This window comes from Nerophis lumbriciformis, linkage group LG27 (assembly GCF_033978685.3).
Source record: "Nerophis lumbriciformis linkage group LG27, RoL_Nlum_v2.1, whole genome shotgun sequence".
Taxonomy (NCBI): Eukaryota; Metazoa; Chordata; class Actinopteri; order Syngnathiformes; family Syngnathidae; genus Nerophis; species Nerophis lumbriciformis.
Window position 1 is genome coordinate 17,586,555 of NC_084574.2, and position 16,894 is coordinate 17,603,448.

Here is a 16,894-nt window from a genome sequence, read left to right on the forward strand (position 1 = left end):
AAGTATTGAAATAATTTTGGTACCGGTATCGGTTCAAACTTATATCTCTCAGTTGACTTCATATGGAAGCACTAAAAACTACAACATGGCTGACGGAGAGAAGACGCTGTCAAAGTGGAGGCACGTAAATTAGACCGCCCACAAAACGGCGCATCATGAAGACATGGTCAGAAAGCGGCTTGAAGATGGTCTGTTAAACATAATCTATGCAACATTTTGACCGAAGAACCACCCTTACATGTTATGTAGACCACAAGAAAGTGTTTTAAATGTAAAAAAACCCATAATATGTTAAGGTACCTCTGTACGAGTGTTTTGGGTTACGAGTTTCTTCACAAATACCAATTAAACTCAGAAGCCGGTGCAAAACTGTATTTGAAAGCTTCTGAGGACAAAGTAATAATTTGAGTTGCACTCATTTAGTCTTAATGCACCGATAAAAGTAAATAAGAGCAGTACACTATTACAATAGTAGTAGTCGTAGCAGTATATAGTATGGCTAAAATGCTATTTAGGCTTTTACTGTAGATACCATTATGGTCACAAGCGTATATGACTTAATAGAACAAGTTCAACAAAATACCATCAGGGGACACATACAGTAAAAACATAGTGCGTCTATAGATCAACCTGTAGGTGACAGAAATGATAGATGTAAAGTCCCGAGCCTTGATGTTATACCACTCTCACCAGACCTTCAGACGAGCCATTTTCATACTGCAGACAGGCCATTTTCAGCGGAACATGTCAAGGCAGGCCTGTGTTCAGCTCTGAACTCCCCTTTGCCACTTCAAAGCGCCAGCAGCCGGCCGTGTTCGTTTGATGTAAAGTTCACACAGACAGAAACTTTCAAGTCCAGCACACAGGGGAATCTCTAAAGGTCCTTGCCACACCCTTTGTAAGCTGTCCAGACGGAAGCCTGTTTAAGCCTTCCTATTTTGGAGCCAAGGGTCCGTTTACACGGCGAGGTATTCAAGCAAACGTGGAGAAAAATCTGTTTACTTGGCTTGAACTGGCGACCACAATCTCCCACTGATGGAGAGTTAAGTCGAGCAGTGCTAGCCAATGTGTTAAAAGCCGCAGGCTGTTGCCTCATTGTCTAGCACAGCTCTTACAGTGTTGTAGTGTTGTCCCGATACCAATATTTTGGTACTGGGACCAGTACTAAAATTATTTCGATACCTTTCGGTACTTTTCTATATAAAGGGGACCACAAAAAATTGCATTATTGGCTTTATTTTAACAAAAAAATCTTACGGTACATTAAACATGTTTCTTATTGCAAGTTTGTGTCAGGACGTGGACTATGGAGTGTTTGTTTTCCCGAGATGCAAGAATAGAAGTGGACATGGCGTGAAGGTAAGGACGTCATTTTATTTTAACACTAACTACAAAAAGGGTACAAACAAAAGGCACGCTCAAGGCGGAGATAAACTTGGCTAAGAAACAAAAACTACCACAAAGGCAAAACTATGGACAATAAACAAAAACTTACTTGGAACATGAAAATAGACAAAACTCACTTAGCATGGAACTATGGTAGCATGGGTAACATGGGTAGCAGAAGTCAAACAGAGTTAATGTCGCCAGGCTGACCTCCTGGCAACTATTGGCTTAAATAGTCTTGAAGATGATTAATTACAGGTGTGTGAGTCCAAAAGAATCAGGTGCGTGACATGAGGACAGGTAAAAACTAATGGGTTGTCATGGAAACAAAAGAAACAAGAGTGCATAGAGTCCAAAAACCAAACCAAACATAACCAAAACAAAACATGATCACAAAGACATGACAGTTTGTCCTTAAATAAAATAATGAACATACTAGACAACTTGTCTTTTAGTAGTAAGTAAGCAAACAAAAGCTCCTAATTTAGTCTGCTGACGTATGCAGTAACATATTGTGTCATTTTACATTCTATTATTTTGTTAAAATTATTAAGGACAAGCGGTAGAAAATGTATTATTAATCTACTTGTTCATTAACTGTTAATATCTGATTACTTTCTCTTTTAACATGTTCTATCTACACTTCTGTTAAAATGTAATAATCACTTATTCTTCTGTTTGGATACTTTACATTAGTTTTGGATGATACCACAAATTTGGGTATCAATCCCATACCAAGTAGTAAAATTTAAAATCGTTTTTAATCATATTTATTTTTATATTGGTTTTATATTTATTTATTTTTATTCAGTCATTGGTGGAGCTAAGGATAATATTTGAATATTGTTTTCAATATTGTTTTTAATATTGTTGTGCAGCACTTTGGAAACATTTGTTGTTTAAATGTGATATATAAATAAAGTGGTTGGATTGGATTGGATTAGTTACAGGATCATACATTGGTCATATTCAAAGTCCTCATGTGTCCAGGGACATATTTCCTTAGTTTATAAACATAATATACATTTAAAAAAAACGAAAGAAGATGTTGTGATGCCAAAAAATATTGACGTAATCATAGTAGTATCGACGAGATACGCCCCTGTACTTGGTATCATTACAGTGGATGTTAGGTGTAGATCCACCAATGGCGGACCGGTACTTTTCAGAGGCGGTATAGTACCGAAAATGATTCATTAGTATCGCGGTACTATACTAATACCGGTATACCATACAACCCTACAGTGTTGGGTAGTAAAGTTTACACAACAGACAATTGCGCAGCCACATGAACTTGCATCTAGTACACAAGAAAACTGTGAAAAACTTTGGCTAAAATAGAGGACATACACTATAGAACAGGGTTCTTCATCCTTCCCAAGGCAAGGACCTCCGAGACAGATAGCGAGATGGAGCTGGGACCCATTACTTATCCATCCATCCACATTCTCTGGCGCTTGTCCCTTTTGGAGCCTATCCCAACTGCACTCTGGACAAGTCACCACCTCATCGCAGGGCCAACACAAATAGACATACACCATTCACACTCACAATCACACACTAGGGCCAATTAAGTGTTGCCAATCAGCGTATTGAAAAGGTCAATGTCCCAAAGCCCGGGAATCGAACCAAGACCTTCTTATTGTCAGACAAGAGCACTTACCACTGCTTCATCGTGATGCCCCCCATCACTTGTATATCCTGTATATAAATTGTTGTTTAAAGGTTTTAAAACACTTCATGGTGGTCTACATACACTATATTGCCAAAAGTATTTGGCCACCCATCCAAATGATGAGAATCAGGTGCCCTAATCACTTGGCCCGGTGTATAAAATCAAGCAATTAGGCATGGAGACTGTTTCTACAAACATTTGTGAAAGAATGGGCCGCTCTCAGTGATTTCCAGCGTGGAACTGTCATAGGATGTCACCTGTGCAACAAATCCAGTCGTAAAATTTCCTCGCTCTTAAATATTCCAAAGTCAACTGTCGGCTTTATTATAAGAAAATGGAAGAGTTTGGGAACAACAGCAAGTCAGCCACCAGGTGGTAGGCTATGTAAACTGACACAGAGGGATCAGCGGATACTGAAGCGCATAGTGCAAAGACTTTCTGCACAGTCAGTTGCTACAGAGCTCCAAACTTCATGTGACCTTCCAATTAGCCCACGTGCAGTGCGCAGAGAGCTTCATGGAATGGGTTTCCATGGCCGAGCAGCTGCATCTAAGCCAAACATCACCAAGTCCAATGCAAAGCGTGGGATGCAGTGGTGTAAAGCACGTCGCCACTGGACTCTAGAGCAGTGGAGACGCCTTCTCTGGAGTGATGAATCTCGCTTTTCCATCTGGCAATCTGATGGACGAGTCTGGGTTTAGAGGTTGCTAGGAGAATTCTACATTTCGGACTGCTTTGTGCCGAGTGTGAAATTTGGTGGAAGAGGAATTATGGTGTGGGGTTGGTTTTTCAGGAGTTGGGCTTGGCCCCCTAGTTCCAGTGAAAGGAACTTTGAATGCTCCAGGATACCAAAACATTTTGGACAATTCCATGGGATGGCACTTCAAGTTCATGTGTGAGTAAAGGCAGGTGGCCAAATACTTTTGGCAACATAGGGTACCATGAAAAAAATTGCATAGATTTTGACCCCAAAGGGAATAAGCGGTAGAAAATGGATGGATGGATGTTTACAGACCTATTTTTAAGCCATTTTTTTCTCCCTTTTAAAACAGTTCGTTTTAAGAGGCAGTTGTTGGATGCACATGAACCTCTCCACACCACGCCTCCTCACGCTCAGGAAGCATTCGCCCCCGCCCGGCTGAAATGTTTTGTGGTTTCTTAGCTTTCTTGCTTTTATTGTGCACTGTGGACATCGGTGACCGCCACAAGCCATCTGTTTTGAGTGACTGTCACCACAACACAACATATAGCGATACCGGCGACTCACCGTGGTTTGTTTTCGGCACTAAGGAAGAAGGCGAAGATGTGAGCAGACAAAAGAGAAGAGAAGCCTGGCTGACATACAGGTCTGAAACTATACATGCTGGCTAAAGTTAAACTTTTACCCAGTTTTTAATGCTCCTGGATGTTTGCGTGTATATACTGGCAATAAAAGGATTGTTTACTCTACATCATATAAATGCCTGCGCTCAAGTTGTACAATAGAAAAAATAATAGAGGCTCAAGGATACAAGGTACGTTACGACCGACATCGCAAATTTAATTACGAATTATATAACTCACTGTCCATTGACAAACACAGTAGGTACTGATCCAATTAAAACTAGTTTTTTTTTTTAGGAAAACCCTTCATTGTTTGGCCAGAGGACGGTGATGCTATTTACATTAGAAGGCCAAGCTAGCTACACAACAAATTGAGCTAACATTAACGTACCATTCACATATTTCTGTGTGAATGGTACGTGAGTCTCAGCAATTACTGATAGTCTGTTAGTCAATTACTGATAGTCTGGTAAACATTTTCTAATAGAGTAAAATAATGTGTAATATTAATGTTAATAGAGTTCATAGCTTATCCAAAATTAGACGGATGCTTCAATGAATACATTTGTGTGAAGTAAACTACAGCTGCTCCCGTGGGGATGCCATTGTTGTGTCATTGTACATTTTGAAGATACATGGCTCGAAATGACAGAAATGAACACACAAGCTAACAGTAGCTTATCCTGTTCCTCGACAGTAAGGAATGGGTTCATATGGCCCCGTTCCTGGGTGGATCTCACGTGAGAGGAAAGTGGGTGGGGTTAATCATTTTAAAGTTAAAGTTAAAGTACCACTGATAGTCACACACACACTAGGTGTGGTGAAATTACTCTCTGCATTTGACCCATCCCCTTGTTCCACCCCCTGGGAGGTGAGGGGAGCAGTGAGCAGCAACGGTGGCTGCGCTCGGGAATCATTTAGGTGATTTAACCCCCAATTCCAACCCTTGATGCTGAGTGCCAAGCAGAGAGGTAATGGGTCCCACTTTGGTATGACTCGGCCGGGGTTAGAACTCACGAACTACCGGTCTCAGGGCGGACACTCTAACCACAAGGCCACTAAGCAGGCAATTTTGCAATGCAGACTGCTGAAAATTATAGAAAATGCCACGCAACATAGCAACTGACGCCACAAAACACATTTTGAGTTATTTAACATTCTACTGTGGATAGTGCGCCCCCAATTATTCCTGTTTCATGTGTCGGGTAAACCCCGACAAATGGGGCCATATGAATCCCCTTCACACTGTGCCAGATCTGGACGATGCTCCACAGTAGAGCTTTGTGCTGGATCCCATTTATTTTTTTTTGTCATTCATTTAAGAATGAAAATGACTCCCATTGTCAATCATTCCCACGAAATATGTTTTCATTTACGGACAGGGTTTTATTTGAGTGTGTTTAGCTAACTTATGCTGCAAATGAATATTGGCTCCAAATATCAATCAATCAATCAATCAATGTTTACTTATATAGCCCTAAATCACGAGTGTCTCAAAGGGCTGCACAAGCCACAACGACATCATCGGCTCAGATTCCACATCAGGGCAAGAAAAAACTCAACACAGTGGGATAACAATGAGAAACCTTAGAGGGCGACCGGTGCAATGGACGTCGAGTGGATCTAGCATAATATTGTGATAGTCTAGTCCATAGTGGATCTAACATAATAGTGAAAGTCCAGTCCATAGAGGATCTAACATAATAGTGAGAGTCCAGTCCATAATGGATCTAACATAATAGTGTGAGAGTCCAGTCCATAGTGGATCTAACATAATAGTGAGAGTCCAGTCCATAGTGGATCTAACATAATAGTGAGAGTCCAGTCCATAATGGATCTAACATAATAGTGTGAGAGTCCAGTCCATAGTGGATCTAACATATAGTGAAAGTCCAGTCCATAGTGGATCTAACATAATAGTGTGAGAGTCCAATCCCTAGTGGATCTAACATAATAGTGAGAGTCCAGTCCATAGTGGGGCCAGCAGGAGACCATCCCGAGCGGAGACAGGTCAGCAGCACAGAGACGTCCCCAACCAATGAGTGGTCCACCCTGGGTTCCGACCCTGCACAGCCAGTGCTTCATCCGTGGCCACCGAACCTGTGTCCCCCCACCACAAAGGAGAGGGGGGCAGAGCAGAAAAGAAACGGCAGATCAACTGGTGTAAAAGGGGGGTCTATTTATAGGCTAGAGTATACAAATGAGTTTTAAGATGGTACTTAAATGCTTCTACTGAGGTAGCATCTCTAACTGTAAATATCCGTTATTGGTCTCCTTGACTACTTACAAAAAACATATCGATTGATCTCGACTCTACAGTCTCTAATTTGCTGCGGACTGCCCTCAGTTTCCTTGCAACGGATCAACAGCCCGACGCTAGGAAGTTTGCTTCCACTCTGTTGTATAGCATAATTGACATTTAATGCATTGTCGTTTCCACAGCCGGAGCAGGTTGTTGCTGTGCATTGTTATCAACTAATACACGTACCCACAATGTTGTTTTACTGAGTCGTTATTGCTCCGTCTTTTCTTTGTTTTTAATCTCTCCAATTAAAGTGTCGGACCAGGTTTGAGTTGAGGGTCTTGCGGAATGCTGCAAAGTCGGCCGCCGGGGTCACTTGTCTCGGTAGCCCACTGTGGTCACAGTGTGAATGTAAAGACTTCTGAGACATTACAGCTTAGGGCTATAGATGTCCCACAGACGCATTCTTTGAAGCCCCCCACCTCCAACAAAATTGCAACACATTCTCTTCATGCTATTGCTATGATTAAAGGAAGCTCCTTGCTTAAATTAAAAGGCAACTCCCATGTCAAACAATGAACCACTAAGTACACAGAGCTAATAGAGATGGGAGACAAAGGGCGAAGCAAAAGCTAATTTCTCTGAGCCTCAGGGACAAACAACAAAGGGGAAATGGGCTAATTGGGAAATCTATTGCCGATGTCTCCCATAGAGAAATGATGGAACATTACTGCGTCACATTTTTATTATGGAGATGAGAGCAAACAGCATGCATAGTTTTGTGAGCATCGGTCGTCACAAGTCAGTGTTTCTTTATTGGTACCTAGGGTTGTACGATATACCGGTATTAGTATAGTACTGCGATACTAATGAATCATATTCGGTACTATATCGCCTCTGAAAAGTACCGGTCCCGCACCCCCGGCCCCACGTCTTAGTCACGTCATAGCATTGCTGGTTTTACGAGCAGACGAGCATGTTCGGCAGTGCACAATCACAGAGTACTTACAAGCAGACACAGTGTGTAGACAGAAAAGGGAGAACGGACGCATTCTGGCTTAAAAACTAAAGATAAAGGTGAAGCTATAACACTGAAACGCCCTCAGGAAGAGATGCTTTAAGACATGGCTAGCTAGCTAGCGGCTAACGTCCATCCGCTGTCAGCAGTGTTTTAGCTACTTCTAAATCACTAATCCTGGTCTCCATGGTGACGAATAAAGTACGTTTCTTACAAGTATCATCCAGGCAGGACGAGGAATAGCTAAACATGCTTCACTACACACCGTAGCTCACCGGCATCAAAATGTAAACAAACGCCATTGGTGGATCTACACCTAACATCCACTTTAATGATACCAAGTACAGGCATGTATTTAGTCGATACTACTATGATTACGTCGGGGGGTTTTTTGGCATCAAAACATCTTGTTTTTTTTAAATGTATATTATGTTTATAAACTCAGGAAATATGTCCCTGGACACATGAGGACTTTGAATATGACCAATGTATGATCCTGTAACGACTTGGTATCGGATTGATACCCAAATTTGTGGTATCATCCAAAACGAATGTAAAGTATCAAACAACAGAAAAAGAAGTGATTATTACATTTTAACAGAAGTGTAGACAGAACATGTTAAAAGAGAAAGTAAGCAGATATTAACAGTAAATGAAGAAGTAGATTAATAATTAATTTTCTACCACTTGTCCTTAATCATTTTGACAAAATAACAGAATGATAAATGACACAATATGATACTGCATACGTCAGCAAACTAATTGGAAATCTTTGTTTGTTTACTTACTAAAAGAAAACTTGTCTAATATGTTCACTATTTTATTTAAAGACTTAACTGCAGTAAACATTTAATGTACCCTAAGATTTTTTGTTAAAATAATCTTCGTTTAGAAAAGTACCGAAAAGTATCGAAATAAATGTGGTACCGGTACCAAAACATTAGTATCGTTACAACACTATTGGTACCTGAAGGTAGTATGATTTTGCGTCCAGGCAAAACTAGAAATCATGTTTACATTTTTTAAAACTATAAACAAATATTTTTTAGTAAATATAAATAATGATATTTTCCCGTTTGTTTTAAATGAAATGAACCACTTGTTTTACAATAAATAAAACCATTAGTCTCCTCCTATCTCTTTCCGCTTCCAAGGGCGCTACGTTTGCTCAGCGAGTTAGCCTAGCTTCCACACACAGCTCGTAGTGACTCTCCTTAAATGTGACATATAAACAACACAAACACGAGGCACAATAAAATAACCTCTCACCAATGTTCCCACAGAATATGAGAAATATATCTTTGTCAGCATGCTTTACCAGTCCTGGAGTAACGTGTGTACCGTATGCTATTGATGTCAGACGGAACAGCAGAAGGAAGTCAAGCATCAGCAATAAAGGAAGTAACAGAATAAGAGTGGGCTCTTCAAAATAAAGGCACAAAAAACGTAACATGACAGAACTGCATTTTTCTCATGAACACAATTTGCTGCCATTTACAAATAGTAATCTACCTTTATTTGTCGTTATTCATACCTTCTGAATAAATTATGTGATAATGTTCATCAGTCAACTCATTGGTGTTAATTTTCAATCCATCCATCCATCCATTTTCTACCGCTTATTCCCTTTTGGGGTCGCGGGGGGCGCTGGAGCCTATCTCAGCTACAATCGGGCGGAAGGCGGGGTACACCCTGGACAAGTCGCCACCTCATCGCAGGGCCAACACAGATAGACAGACAACATTCACACTCACATCCACACACTAGGGCCAATTTAGTGTTTCCAATCAACCTATCCCCAGGTGCATGTCTTTGGAGGTGGGAGGAAGCCGGAGTACCCGGAGGGAACCCACGCAGTCACGGGGAGAACATGCAAACTCCACACAGAAAGATCCCGAGTCTGGGATTGAACCCATCAAGATAAAAAAAATAATATCAAAATCAAATTACAGGACGTTATTTATGTAGTGTGCTCATTTTCCTCGACTGGTGCACGAACATGTGGTTTATTTATTTTTTTACATATGTAGCATAATCTACAAAATTACAAATAATTGCTATTGCGACATCTAGTGGATGCATTTAGAACAGCAGTTTCTTTCATTAAAAAATTTCAGTTAATTTTTATCCTTAGCAAACTCAACCCGCGGGCCGGATAAAACCTGTTCGCAGGTTCGCACGTCTGACACCCCTGCGTAAAACTCATTCTGCTCACTTACCTCCACCCTATGATTGGAAAAATAAAGTAATGTCAATCTCTAGCTATAAGCTAATGCTAGTGAGTAAAACCAGATATTTGGGGCGAATCTTACGGGGTTCACTATGACACTTGCTATATAACTAATGTCGGGGAAGCGTGTAACTCAAATTTTAGCTTGTACCGTCCCACACAGCAAAAAGACTCCGCGGCGGATCCCCCGCGGACGTATCGCGCTTTCCGGAACGGATCCGCGAAACGGACCCGTATCGGCGTCCACTTGCTCTCAGGAATGGATCCGCCACGGAGGCGTGGCGTGGACCCGCCGTGGCGCCGGGCTGGATCCGCTCCGCATCCATGATCAAAACCTAACCTCCGCGACGGGTGCGCCGCGGACCAGCAACGGACTCATAAAAACCCTGGCTCATCTGGCCCGGTTCCGTTTTGGACCCGTTTATCTTATTTTCAAAATCCCTTCTGTTCTTGCTGTAGGATAAAATAGGAAACTAAAAAAATTCACTCGGCCCTACTACAGCAATATAGGCTTACATATGCATTGCCTTGTATTTTTAAACTAACAATATTGTCAATAGGCAGAAACAGAAAATGGTCAGTCACTCTATAAAGTAAATATATAATGTATAAATATATATAAATAGTAAATATAGTAAATATACATATTTAATCTATTAGGCTACAACTTCAACGAAATGCTGCTTCATGCACAGCTAACATATCAGAAAATGAATAACTGGTGAATGACAAGAAGTTCAATAAAAGATTGTTTGATTGATACATTTCTATTCCTCCTGGTTGCCCGGTCCGCCGCCAGGTTGAACCACCTGATGGCGTGTTTGGTGACCTCAGCGTCCGTGGCTGACCTTGTCACCACATTTTTTCTCACAGCACCTGTAATCAAACAAGATTACAAGACAGATATGTTTATGGTATGTAGCATCCAAAGCCAAGTATGCTTACACAATACAAAATATCCCATCTTCTTCCGCTTATCCGAGGTCGGGTCGCGGGGGCAGCAGCCTAAGCAGGGAAGCCCAGACTTCCCTCTTCCCAGCCACTTCGTCCAGCTCCTCCTGGGGGATCCCGAGGCGTTCCCAGGCCAGCCGGGAGAGATAGTCTTCCCAACGTGTCCTGGGTCTTCCCCGTGGCCTCCTACCGGTCGGACGTGCCCGAAACACCTCCCTAGGGAGGCGTTCGGGTGGCATCCTGACCAGATGCCCGAACCACCTCATCTGGCTCTAGGTATTAAGGAGATTACATTTGAAAAAGAAACAATCCAAAATGTTCAAACAATATCATTATTTGGTTCCTTGATCAGAGTACTGTATGTGGATAAATCTGTGTGGTTTTGTCATGTTTGTTTGATTTTGTTGGATGACGGCGGCGGGGGGCATAAATAAATATCCATAACCCAACTTTGGGAAGTTGACATTGTTTTCTTATTATATTTGTACTACCATTCTATGTTTGTATTCGTGTAGGTAACTTGAAGCACACCAACAGATGCTAGCTGGTGCGGCTGTCCGACAGTACTTGGTGTAGACCTTACTTCTCAATGCCTTAAGAGCTGTGCTGGACAATGAGTTGAAAGCCCGTGACTTTCGGCTCTTTTTGACTAGCACCGTTCAAATTACTCTTCGTCACTGAGGATTTGTGGACCCTGGTTCGAAACATTTCTTCTGTAGGAGTAACATATAATAGAAAAAAACAGACTTGCAGTATGGAAGGGATTCATATGGCCTCATTCCTGGGTGGAACCCACATGAGAGGAAGGTGGGGGGTTAATCATTTTACAATGGAGTCTGCTGAAAATTATGGAAAGCACCATTCTACATAGCAACTGACGCTGTGATCACAGTTGCAATTGCCACAAAATACATTTTAAGATATTCAACACTCTACTGCCATCTGGCGGCTAAAGTGGATCGTGCACCGCATAAATTCGTCACGTTTCATGTGTCAGGTAAACCGCAGTGAACGGGGTCATACGAATCCTCTTCCTACTGTATTATGTAAAACACAAATGTCCCCTGCAGAGGATGCTGGCTCTCAGGAGGACATTCAAACCTTGTTGCTTGTTTGATCATTTCAGGCAGGTGTTTGCATACCAATATTATGAACTCGTACCCTTTAAATCAGGGGTCCCCAAACTTTTTGACTCGGGGGCCGCATTGGGTTAAAAAGGTTTGTCCGGGGGCCAGGCTGTATATATATATATATATACACACACACATTGTCTTTTAATCAGTTTTGTCATTTAACATCAATTAACATTGATGTTCATCAACATTTAACATTGTCACATTATCAATGGGAAAATTCATTTTTAGACAATATGATTTGCCTGAACGGCTAGGAGATACCAAGAGTAACAAGCGGTAGAAAAATGGATTAGAAAGATAAGATAAAAATAATAATAATAAAAAAATAAAAAATGTAACTTGGGACTTCCTGTGAGCCGGATTTTGGGTACGGGGGGACCAAATTCGGCCCGCGGGCCGCAGTTTGGGGACCCCTGCTTTAAATACTTGCTATCTTTGGTTGTTGCTTTATGGTACAAAACAACTATTTAATCACTAAGAATAATTTTAACATTTATAATATAATTTTCTATAGGAGACAGTATTTATGAAGCGAGTTGACACTGATACATTACACTTTGTAATAATTAGCTCCGTATATAATTTCCTGTGCATATTTTTGGAGCCTATGTCGTATTAATGGCCTTTTCTTTTTCTGTTTTTTTCCAGAGCCATTTTGCATCATCCTTGCGTCAACATCATTTCTGAGGGGCGGCGATGTGGTGCTCCCACTATATGAAACTCTCAAATCATGTGCATCATCAGAATGGGAGAGACACATCATAAAACGATGCAACCATAATGGATCATTCCTCGCCCATTATTGCTTCCTGTGAAATCTCACATTTTCATAAGTGTCAATGACTTACATCATTCACAAGGACCATTTCAGGGAGGTTTTTATTCGCTCAATGTGCATCTGCTTTGACTCTCACTCAGGCATCCCATTGGGTTGAGTTTTTTCTTGGCCTGATGTGGGATCTGAGCCGAGGATGTCGTTGTGGCTTGTGCAGCCCTTTGAGACACTTGTGATTTAGGGCTATAAAAGTAAACATTGATTGATGATTATAATAATAAAAAGGAACACAGTGGGGATGGTGGAAGGAGTGGTTAACATGTATAATATTGGCAATATAGTATGAAATCCGTTCAAAATGACAATTTGGGCTTTGTGATTTTAATAGCATAGTGTAACCTCGATTTACCAACCCCTCTTTGTACGAACTTTTCGATTTACCGAAGAAAAAATATGCTTCGGCCCCTTCCCTTTGCAACAAATATTAACCTACAAGGTAAAGTGGATTTTATTTTTTATTCCTAATTATTGTATCAATCTGGCTTTTAAAGTGAGGGAGTTTTGTGATTTCAAACTGTGAGTGCACCACTGTGCTAGTGACAGTGTATGAGCCTTTTGTCTAACGAGGACAGTTTTCCTAGTTGTTGTTTTGGCTTTGTATTAAACAGAAAATTGAGCCATCACATCCTTATCAAGCATACTTGCCAACCCTACCGGATTTTCCGGGAGACTCCCGAAATTCAGCGCCTCTCCCGAAAACCTCCCGGGACAAATTTTCTCCCGAAAATCTCCCGAAATTCAGGCGGACCTGAGTGACGTGTCGACAGCCTGTTTTCACGTCCGCTTTCCCACAATATAAACAGCGTGCCTGCCCAATCACGTTATAACTGTAGAATGATCGAGGGCGAGTTCTTGGTTTCTTATGTGGGTTTATTGTTAGGCAGTTTCATTAACGTCCTACCAGCGCGGCAATAACAAAAAACAGCAGCAGTCACGTTTTCATCTATCGTAAAGTAGTTTGTCTGCCGTAAACAGCAATGTTGTGACACTCTTAAACAGGACAATACTGCCCTCTACTGTACATTTAATGTGACAATAACATCTACAGCTTTTAGAGAGTGCAGTGCACAACTGGAGACGAAGCAGAATGCATCATCAGAATGGTTAGAAAAATAGTGACAGAGAATAGAACAAGGATGGACAATTCAACCCTTAACTCAACAATGAGTAGATGAGTGTTATGTGTGTGTATATGTGTAAATAAATGAACACTGAAATTCAAGTATTTCTTTTATTTATATATATATATATAATAAAATAAATATATATATATATATATATATATACATATAGCTAGAATTCACTGAAAGTCAAGTATTTCTTATATATATATATTTATATATTAAATACTTGACTTGGTGAATTCTAGCTGTAAATATACTCCTCCCCTTTAATGACATTCAGACTTTACTTAAATCAATAACGGAGCAGCATCTCCTCATCCGTAACTCACTAGTGCAACAACAACGCCGGAAATGTGTCCCATGAAAAACCGTCCGACCGGAACTCTCTAATAACTAAAGTTCCTTGGGTGAATTATGTAAACCCACTATACCGGTAGTTTTTAGCGCTTTCATAGTGAGTTTACTGACAGATATAAGTAAGAACTTTACACTACTTTATATTAGAAATGGCAACAGCAGAGGATGAATGTCCCATAACAAGAAGATAGAGAAGAAGAAGAACCTTATCGACTACGTGGTCGGCACGGACTACAATGGCAGATGTGCGCAAATTTTCAGGACTTATGCAGATCCCAAAAACAGATCAGTAGGTACCAGAAGGTAAGTAATTTAAAACATTTGTATGCACGTACAACACTTAAGACCTTCAGTATATCAGTATGTGGAATTAAATTATGGAATGGATTAAGCAAAGCAATCAAACAATGTACTAATACAGTGGTTCTCAACCTTTTTTCAGTGAATTTTTTTTAATTCAAGTACCCCCTAATCAGAGCAAAGCATTTTTGGTTGAAAAAAAGAGATAAAGAAGTAAAATACAGCACTATGTCATCAGTTTCTGATTTATTAAATTGTATAACAGTGCAAAATATTGCTCATTTGTAGTGGTCTTTCTTGAACTATTTGGAAAAAAAGATAGGTTTTTATTTATATTTATAAAGGATTTTTGAATTGTTGCTATTTTTGGAATATTTAAAAAAAATCTCACGTACCCCTTGGCATACCTTCAAGTACCCCCAGGGGTACGCGTACCCATACTTGCCAACCTTGAGACCTCCGATTTCGGGAGGTGGGGGGTGGGGGCGTGTTCTGGGGTGGGACAGGGCGTGGTTGGGGGCGTGGTTAAGAGGGGAGGAGTATATTGACAACTAGAATTCACCAAGTCAAGTATTTCATTCATTCATATATATATATATATATATATATATATATATCCTGAAAATATGCAAACAAAACTGTGTTTAGATAATTGATACTTCAAACTTGCATAAATAAATCTTAAGGAATATAACATAACTTGGCTTCTGAGAGCTTCAAAATGTAATGAATAAAATGCTAAAGTTGTTGATAAACAAGCAATTATTTTAATAATTAAATATGGTCATTTTAAATGAATTATTATGATAATTTAAAATTAATTATTTCAAATATGTTTATTTTAATGTATAATTCTATGGCTGGATGTAATAAGGAGTCAGAAAAAATACAAATAAAAATACAATTAATTTTGATGTTTTTAGCAAAATATAGTAAAAATGTATTTAGTTATTTTAAAAAAAAATTAATAAATATATTTATTTTTAGGTAAGATAAACATAATAATACAATTTATCTCTTGTCTGGATGATTTTTTTCTTGTCACCCTGTTGTCCTCCCGTCGTGAAAAAAGGATGTCCTCACTCAGGTCCGCATGGAGGCTGAAAATCGGGAGATTTTCGGGAGAATATTTGTCCCGGGAGGTTTTCGGGAGAGGCGCTGAATTTCGGGAGTCTCCCGGAAAATTCGTGAGGGTTGGCAAGTATGCGCGTACCCCCATTTGAGAACCACTGTACTAATATAATCCACTTCAAGAAACCTTTCAAACTTAAAAGTGTTTACAAAGTACAAAGAAGAAGAACCATGATAAACATTCCTTTCGTACATCCATTCATTTTCAAAATAATCTTACTCATCTCACTATATGAAATGTAACTTACTTCACCAAGTATTATTTAATTTTTTTTTTTTTTTTGTGTGTGATTACTTATGGAGTATATTGTGAATAAATTGAGAACAGGAAGTGAACAAAAGTTTTAGCAACTGTTATGTAAAATAAAAGGGGTAGGATTAAATAAGCTCTGCTTCTTCCTACTCCTTTTCGAACATGTTGAAAAGGGAAACTGGAAATTGTGACGTATCATGTTGTATGCTTGCATGTTCGAAATAAACTCAAACTCGCACACTTAGTAACGCCTCTTCCACTCGATTCAAGCTTGTCAGCAAAGTGGACGTGACGTCATATGCAACCCAGCAATGATCATGTTGGCCTTTTGACCCTAAAGTGGACATTTAGGGTACAATCAGGTTGTAGTTTTACTTTCTAAATGGCGGAGTAAAGCATGAGCCTGAGCTGCCCTAAATCAACCTCTTTTGTTTTGGCCTTTATGTGGTGCGGCTAACAAGGGGCCGTAAAAGCAAAAGCCTCGTCCTTAACCCCTCGCTAATGTCCTCATCTTTCTCATGCGACGCTGGTTCTTTGTGGGAGGTCAAGCCTAAACACACAAGCGCTGAATATGTGTCGTGCCTGCTGTTGTTCCCCTCGGCAGGCCAATTATGTAATTCTTTGGCTCGCCACCGACGCAGCCGGGGTGGCGTTTACATTCACGGATCCCGAGGCGCAAACGGCCCCAGCTGCGCCACAATAGTTTTACTTACATTATATTTACCAAAGCCCCTGTGCAAACTGACAGTGAGCAAGCACAGGTGTGTGTGTGAGGAAAATGAGGAGGTGAGAGTGACAAAGCAGTGTCAGCCGTGTGGACTGACCTCCCATTGACACCGCCACTGACACTGCGGCTTCTTCTCCCTTGTGATCGCCGTGGTTCCCTGCTTTGTCAGGGCTTTCTAATCAAGATGCTTATCTGTCTTCCATCGA

The 16,894-nt window shown here is 40.4% G+C and overlaps 1 protein-coding gene and 1 long non-coding RNA gene across 2 annotated transcripts in view; one reads left to right on the plus strand and one right to left on the minus strand.

Moving 5' to 3' along the window:
- mxi1 (max interactor 1, dimerization protein) overlaps positions 1-714 on the minus strand; it is a 74,687-nt gene extending 73,973 nt beyond the window's left edge. Inside the window, exon 1 of the mRNA XM_061922761.2 lies at positions 696-714. The gene's annotated coding sequence lies outside the window, so the exon portion shown is untranslated. The remainder of the gene's footprint in view (positions 1-695) is intronic.
- A 211-nt stretch (positions 715-925) lies between these two features.
- On the plus strand, positions 926-12,656 carry LOC133570094 (uncharacterized). Its single transcript, XR_009810048.1, has 3 exons — positions 926-968; positions 1,287-1,359; positions 12,610-12,656. It is a non-coding gene; the product is annotated as an uncharacterized lncRNA (long non-coding RNA).
- The last annotated feature ends 4,238 nt before the right edge of the window (positions 12,657-16,894 follow it).